At 46.5% G+C, this 8535-nt stretch overlaps 1 long non-coding RNA gene across 1 annotated transcript; it reads right to left on the minus strand.

Moving 5' to 3' along the window:
* Positions 1–312: 312 nt before the first annotated feature.
* LOC306650547 lies at positions 313–7554 on the minus strand. Its single transcript, XR_013760956.1, has 3 exons — positions 7466–7554; positions 1284–1411; positions 313–818 (listed from the first exon to the last, which is right to left on the minus strand). It is a non-coding gene; the product is annotated as an uncharacterized lncRNA (long non-coding RNA).
* Positions 7555–8535: the final 981 nt, after the last annotated feature.

Below are 8535 nucleotides of genomic sequence, written 5' to 3' on the forward strand. Positions count from 1 at the left end.
CTGCCCACCACCCCCATATCCTCTGTGTGCACGTGGACTGTGCCTGGGCTCCCTGGCTGCAGGGCCAGGACCAGGTCGGCCTGCGGTGGTGCCTCCAGGCAGTGCAGGCCATGCTGGTCACTGTGGGTCTTGAGCTCTCTGTGGCCATCGGCTCAGTGTGTTCAGCTCAGCGACAGCACTGTGCCAAGCACTTCCGTGGTCTCCTGACTCAAATGTTACCGAATTTAATCCACGTCCAGCCCATGAAGCGGGTACTAACGACATCTCCCTTTCAAAGAGAGAAAAGCGGAAGTGGAGTGGGGGACTTGCAAGGCTTGCACCCAGTACGCGGTGACTTATCACAGGTTTTTCCAACTTCCAGGACCATGATACTCTTCCCTGGAACAGCCCCTCACCGGGCATCTATTTAATATAAAGCTCATGTTAGTCCATGTCACTGTGAAGGTCTCAGTGGTCTCCAGCTCAGCTCATTTTGTCTTTCTAAAATCAACAGCTGTACATTCTCAGCCAGCAGGCTTGGGCAACCTGAGGCCGGTGTCCAGATCCAGCTCTTCTGAAAATAAAGTTTTATTGAGACGCAATCACGGCTGTTCATTTGCATATCGGCTGCTTTTGTGCTGCAGTCAGAACTGAGGCCCCATGACAGAGACCACGTGGCCGTAGAGAGGAAATATTTACTATCTGGCTCTGCATGGATACAAAGTTTGCAGGGCGGGCTTCAGAGCACAATCACATGTATTGTTTCTTTCATGAAGTTTGTTCTTTCATTCTTTCCAGTGAATACACTGCCGTTATTCAAAGACTCAGGGTTCGTTTAACTGTAAAATGAATATGTATATATTATTTCTTCAATACATTTTTGTCAGATGCCAAAAAACAATGCCAGGCGTCCATCCACAGGTTGATTTTTGCACAGAGATGTGCAAAACATGAAGCTTCTTTAGATTCGTTCCCAAAAGGGCTTATGGGTTTCTGCCAGCCTCTGCAGTTGGGTGCGCTTCTCCGGCTGTGACCCCCACACCCACCTCGTCGCCTGGTCCATCTACAGACCTGCCAGTTCCTACATGACTAGTCAGTGACTGCCCTCCCAAGAAACAAACTGACTAACACGTATCGCAAGTTAGAAATATACTTTCACTCATCTCCCAGAGTTTAAAGAATAATCAGAAACTTTGTAGTTGTGGAAGAGAGCTTTCTGGTTTATCTTCATCTTGAAACTTACACAACCCGCAAATAAATTATAAGTTACTACAAAGATTCCCACCAATGACAAACTGACTCACTGTCCTTGGAGCCCTTTCATCTTTCTGGACTCCACTTCTAAGGCACTTTCTCTTCTGTGCAGACGGAGCGGGTTCCTTGCCAACCTCGTAGCGGGCATGCCAGGGTCTGGACACATTTCCCATCTTACCTGTGTAGAAAAATAAGACCACAGCTTCAGGATTTTCCACGATTACTTCTTTGCCCCCACAGAAGGGAGCTCATGGCCAGCTTTGTGAAGCCCTTCCTGTCTGTTCTTGTGCAGGAACAAAAATAGAATGAAAGGTTGAAGCGCCTCTTGTTTGTTACAATATAACAAACGATTATCCTCGTAACCCCAGAGCATTGTAGGAAGAGTTCGGTGAATGTTTTGTTTTAGCTTTTGCAATGCCAAACGCCTGCTGATCAAACCACAGTTTCGGGACAAGATTTCAAAGAATAACCATGTCACATTTCTCCTGCTTGGCTGACATTTCAAAAATCTTCTGCCTGCAGCCCTCCCGGGAGAAGAGAAGCTATTCTTTCATTGTAAAAAATGATAAAAAAGAAATGGCAAGAAATAAAACAAAGAGCAAGTCTCTTTCTTAGTACAACCAAATACCATTTGGATGAAAGCAATCATGTGTTGCAGACCCAGGAATGAAGACCTTCTGAAGTCACCAGTTTGGAGAGCTGGGACTCTCCATCTTGGATGCCAACATGAAGGCAGGCCCTATTTTGCTATAAAGAGGCCCCCACGGATGAAGCACTGGCCCCCGTCTCTGGTCATTCGAGGTCTGGGTATCAAGAGAAAGTGGACCATCCTGCAGGTGCCTGTCAAATCAGTCAGCACCAGGATGACAGGTGGGGCTGTTTTGTGACTGTCCGTTCCCATAGAGAGAGAAAAACACGACGGAGCCACCCGTCTCCCCGAAAACAGAAAGTCGGATCTCCACCACCAGCCTACAATAATAATACTTAGCACCTCTGTAATGTCTTCACAGGTTTCTACATATAAAAATTAGTTAATTAGCAATTATTACCACATGCTAAGTAAGCATGGATTATTATTATCATAATTTTACAGACCGGGTAAATGAGAGCGGGGGAGAAGGTGCCAGGAGAAAAATCAAAATTAATAAGTTCCTAGATCACAGGCTTGAGAGGCAGGGAAGTTTAAGAGCCTGTTTATTTTAAAGTACAGGCTGAACAGTGATCCTTGAATATTGGCAAAGTCGATTTCCAAAATTAAATTTTTCTCATTAAATCAGTGCCGGGATTTTGTCCTTTGGTGCATCTTTTTTTTTTTTTTTTTTTTTTTTTTTTTTTATGATTTTAGACCTTCCCAGGCATCGGTGACGACTGAGTCATGAGATTTGTTGAAAGGGAACCTGTAAGCATAGACCTCACTCTTTAAATTGCATTTCTTGATTTCTTTTCCCCACATATGGAATATTTTAGTGTCTGAGGTCTTAGAAGCCTGGAAGCTGGGTTTGGATCAGTATTTAGGTAAGTGTACAGCAAACCCGATTGTTTACTGAGGGCCCACTGTGAGCGAGACACCGCCAGGCCTGGGAGGCAGCACTGAGGGAGTGAACTGACTTAGCACTGCGGAGCCTGCAGCTGCACGCAAGCTCTCCAGAGGAAGAGGGTCTGCATCTGTGGGGACCCTGCAGGCTGTCCTAGAAGGAGCACAGACGCACTCGGTGCAGTCCCCCACACTGCCTCCTGCTTCAAGTCGGTGTAGCTGGCAATGGTTCAGGGGCTGAGCGTGCTTTCCAAGTTCATTCCAAGATGGTGGGTTGACCTGTATTTTACAGGCGATGCCACACCTTCCTTTAGGATTCGTGGTGGATTCTGTAATACGTCTGTAGTGGGCTCGGATCCTGCACCTTTCCAGCATCTCGGGGGACCAGTCTCTGCTCTCCTTCTATTCCTTGAAGTCTGAGTGAGACAATTCCCGCCGTGTGGTCCAGGAATGGGCAGATGACCTAAGGCTGGCCACTCTAGGAATGTGACGCCCTTCATGCTGGGGTCAATAAGTGAGTAAGAGGGAAGCGTGGACTGCAGGGCTGTCTGTGGAACCCTGTGGGAGGGCCTGCCTCAGCCTGAAGCTGACTGAGGGGACAGCAGAGCAGATTCTCAAGGTATTCAGGTGAGCACCTGGATTCAGCCACCCCTGAAGCCTTTCCATCTCCTGATTTCTCAAGGTTGTCAAGTATTCTTTTCTTTCTTTTGAAAAAATGTATGACTTACTCAGAATTGGGTTTCAGAAACTTGCAGGCAAAAAGAGTCCATACGTAACTTCGATTCAGTAATCTTTCAAAATAGAGCACGGACAGGAAAACAAGCTTAATAGGCACAATTTTAAACATAGCTTGTGCATGTATGAAGACACCTGCAGAGTGACACTTGTGTATCTACCATTCCCTTCTTCCTATTAACAGAACCCTAATAATACTGGGATTTGTTTGTTTGTTTTAGTACTGAAGAGTGCTACTGAGCAACATCCCCAGCCCCTTTGTTTATATATATATATATATATATATATATATATATATATATATGTATGTATGTATTTTTTTTTTTAATTTAGATACAAGGCCTTGCTAAGTTGCTGAGATTGGCTTTAAACTTGTGATCTCTTACCTCAGCCTCTTGAGATGCTGGGATTATAGGCATGGGCCACTGTACCCAGGAATACTGTTTTTATAGTAGCTTTATTGAGATATAGTTCACAAGTGATAAAATTCACCCTTTTTCAGAGTACAATCCAGAGGGTTTTAGTATATTTACAGAGTTTTAGGCCCATCAACACAATTACTTTTAAAACATTTTTATCACCTACACAAAGAAATTCCTACCCATTGGCTGTGCCCATGTGCCCCTTCTCTCAGCTTCTGACAAGCAGGATCTGTCTATTTATTCTCTGCAAATAGAATCGTGTGATCTCTGGTCTTCAGCGTGACTCCTTTCTCTTAGAATGATGTTTGCAGTGAACATCTGTGCTGTAGTATGGGTCAGTATTTCATTTCTTCTTATGACAGATGACACTGTGTTACATGAGTAGACTGCCCTTCATCTACAGTTTCATTGGCTGATACCTATTTGGCTTGGTTCAACTTTGGGGCTATTGAGAATACTGTTACCAACCCTCTTGTACCAACTGTTGAGTTGTCCTGTGTTTCCAGTGCTCTTGGGTACAAGTCTAGGAGTGGAAATCCTGGGTCACGGGGTCAATGTTTTACTTTTTGAGGAATTGCCAAATAGTGTTCCAAAGTGCCTGTCACATTTTACAGCCCCACTAGTAACACTGAAGGGGTCCAATTTCACCCCAACCGTGCCAACACTTATTATTTTTTGTCCTTTTGACTTTAGCCATCTTTGGAGGTATGAAGTGGTATCCCTGGCAGAATACTATTAATATGCACCATGTGGTGTGCCCTTAAGAGACTTCATAGATTCTCTTCCTTGTATTTAGGGTCTGCTGTTGAGATAGAGATGTGGTGGTAGAGTTTCTAGGAAAGCTTGTTAAAGAAGGTTAAGTTAGCAGAATTAATTGGGGGGCCTTTCCTTCTTTTTCCACCCAAAATGATTAGTTCTGTGGAAGTTAGCTCTTGGTTCATGAAGTGAGAATAGAAACCAGGCCTTTTCAAAGATGGGGAGAGCAGGAGGAGAAGCCACAAAAGCATACAGATCATAGTTTTCTTATTTGACAGAGAAATTTCTACCTTAGTTATTTCATGATCATTGGGCTGTGTTGTTCTGTTGAGCTGAACTTAGTTTTTGCCTCTGCATAAACATGTTTGTGTGCATGTGTAGGTGTTGGTAGATGCATGCTAAAATGTGCATGCGTGTGCACACTGGTTATGCCCACATCCTAGTCCCAGGACCCCTCTGCCTTAGGGAACGTATCACATTTCATAATCATCTCAGTGTCTACTGATATTTGCCTCTTTACTCTGCAATGAGCACTTGCTAGGGCGTCTGGTTCACCCAGCCCCTAGCCATCTTCCTAGCCAGGAAGCTACTAAATAATGATCAGCTAAAGGAAGGCCTATTGGGTGTGATCAGTGTCACATAGTGAGCGCTTGGAACCCTGGGAGCTGGTCTCATCTGGGAGGGGAGGGAAGGAAGCCTTACTGAGGAACAGAAGCCCAAGGTGGAAGACGCGTTTCCCAGTTCTTCATGTTCCGTGCCCACTGCCCTTGTGGTCTTGGCCGATTCACATTTGTCTTCAGAAGTCCCGGATCGACCTCACCTTCTCCTCTCCCCACCCTCCAACCCAAGGCCAAGCCCCCTGATGGAGGTGGCTCACACTTGTTGGTGGACCACTGCTCTAATTTACTCCTCTCCGGTGGTATTTCCATCTGGTAGAAAGGCTTCCATCTAACTGCAGAGTGCTGTCTCGGCTAATGGAGTGCACATGTGAGCCCGGGTGAAGGCCACCAAAGAATCTGAACATCCCTGACTTTTTTTTAATCTCACCTAATTATGTAGACTTCCACAAGTTATATAGACTTAGTAGTCACTGAAGATTGGCACAGGGAAGACAGATGGGCAGAGATGGCAGTGTATCTGGGCGCCCATGGCACACACCTGTAATCCCAGCAGCTCAGGAGGCTGAGGCAGGAGGATGGAAGTTTGAAGCCAGCCTAAGCAATTTAGGGAGGCCCTAAGCAACTCAGAGAGACCCTATCTCTAAATAAAATACAAAAAAGGGGCTGGGGATGTGGCTCAGCAGTTAAGCACTCCCGGGTTCAATCCCCAGTACCAAAAAAAGAGAAGATGGCAGAGTGTGGCATAGCCATGTGCTTTGCTGTAAGGTAGGGCCTCCCACGTGAGGCCTTATGGAGCAGGAAGCACACTGCTCAGCGTGGTTGACAGTGAGGACCCTGAAATTCTCCCGTCTACATCTCTGCTTGCCACTGAGGCACCTGTGACACCTCTGTGAACCTCAGTTTCTTCCTCTGTAGAATGGGCTTAGAACTCATCTACCTCTGGAGGTGAGGGATTAATGTGAGGATTACTGAGACAACGGAGGTCAAGAGCTGAACAGTGCTGGGCCCCTAGCGTGAGCTCCAAAATTGGTGGGTATCATAATGGCCCTGTGCTCATGGAAGGGGCAATGAGAACAGGGTCTCTCAGCAGAGGGGGTGGGGGTGAAGACTTCTATTAGGGTCAGACTGTCCAGAGTTTTGGTTAAAAAGGGCAGAACTGGATCATAAAAGAAAGGAGTGAGTCAGAGGTGAAGGAAGCTCTAAAACTCATTGGCCAAGTGACCAGTGCAGCTGTCTGCAAGGAATTCAGCCATATATAAACACCGCAAGCTGAGAAAGTCTCTAGCCTATGTCAGAGAAGCCAGCTCCTCCCCTAGGAGGCCAGCAGGAGGCCGGCAGACCACCACTGGCCTCTGTCCCTGTTTCTTCCACCTTTCCAGGTAACAGCCTTCTCTCTGCTGTGCACACCAGGAGATTCTGCAGGAAGCAAACTTCCTTTACCAACCAACAAAAGGTTGCCCTACAAACTGCTGTTCTCAGTGGGGCGGGGGAGGAAGCAAAACTGCCCCCCACCAGGACACTGGCAACGTCTGGATGTCACAGCTGGGGGTTGGAATGTGTATTGGGGTTGCTACTACGCCCAGTGGGTAGTGACCAGAGATGCTGCTAAACATCCTAGGGTGCACAGGACAAACTCCCAGGACAAAAGATTACTGGACCTAAGTGCCAAAATTGAGAAATACTGCCCTGATCTCTTCCTTTTTTAGTAGTTTTGGCTCCCAGTTCTCCTCCTTGTGCATTAAATTTGGTGACAGAATAACATGCACAGTCAACCCCCACCCCAGCTCTGACATTCTGGAAGTTTACTTATTTATTTGCCTTGTTTTTGCTGACCTCTGAGAATTTTCATACTATAACTAATGAGGAGAGGCTGAGAAGACTTTTCTTTCCTATGGAGGACGCTTGACAACAGGCAGGGGCTGCTCGGTGGTCTCGGCTGCAGATGTCATCAACAACCTCTCAGCCTGTCATGCAGGGGCCCCGAGAGGGCAGGTCTGGAGTGTGCACCCCACATAAGCACAGGCTCCCATTCGCAGCATTACAGAGCTCTCCCTGTTGCTCAAAACCAGTTTGGTTTGAAGATTATCACCCTGTTGACACTAGCCCACTCTGAAACCGACAAGCCCACACACCTTTGTTGAAAGGATCTGTTTCTTACCCATTACCTGAGAACCTGCGAGGCACTTAATAAATAGACTGATGGAGGGAAGATTCTCTGGCACAGGCTTATCTCAACAGAAGCCAATCATATTCCACCCCACGTGAAGTCCTCTCCAAGAAATGCATTGGTTGATTAAAGCAATTAAAAGAAAGTCTCCATCAGGAGCAGACCACAGATGCCACCAACTCTATCTAACCGTGCACTGGGAAACTTAGTGAGTGACAGCTTTTCAAAGGTTAGTTCAACAAGTAATCCTCATGCACATCAAGGCAATTCTCTCAGTCCAGTGAAGCGGTTCAATAGTGAAGGTCATGAGTCTTCAGCAAGCCCAGAGACAAGTAAAAGCTATTAGGCAAAATGGAAGCTGGGATTCCAGAGTGCCAGAGCCCAGCTAAACAGAGATCCTAACTTCCATCTTCACTGTTGAGAATCTGGCAGCAGATTCCAAACAAGGATTCCGTAACCTGATTTCGCCCTCACCCACACTGACTGCGTGTTTCTTAGGAATGTCTACAGCCTTGGGAGGTTTAAAAAAATTCACCCCAAGCACAGACAATGCGGCGAACTTTCCACTTGGGTTGGAATCCGGCGAGTACTGTTTCAACAGTGCCGAGTGTCACAGAAGCCAGCACAGTCAGCCCCGCTGTACTGCTTGAAACGCCAACTCAGAGCAGAAGGAAACAGCCTGAGTGCACAGATGGCCAGGGTTTCCCAATCAAGTGGAAATCCACAAACCGGAGGACAAGCAGCATCAGCATCACAAGAAGGCTCCTTCCAGGGCCTGATTCTCAGGCCCCGCCCCAGACCCACTGGGTCAGAATCTGCAACCACATTAAAATCGGAGAAACATCTACAAAGGGACAATATTCTGTTCCTTTTCTTTCTTTCTTTCTTTCTTTCTCTCAGCCTGAGTTTCCCCAATGGGAAGATGGAATGCAACAAAGTGTACACAATGGGAAAAAATTAAAAAATAAAAAATAAAAAACCGAAACAGAAAGGAAGAAATGCAGCCCATCACGGGCTGGGAGTCCGGCAGGAGGACTTCCAGCCCTGCGCTTCTGGAGATCTCCTTGT

The sequence above is a fragment of the Sciurus vulgaris genome, assembly GCF_902686455.1.
Source record: "Sciurus vulgaris genome assembly, chromosome: 19".
Classification (NCBI taxonomy): Eukaryota; Metazoa; Chordata; class Mammalia; order Rodentia; family Sciuridae; genus Sciurus; species Sciurus vulgaris.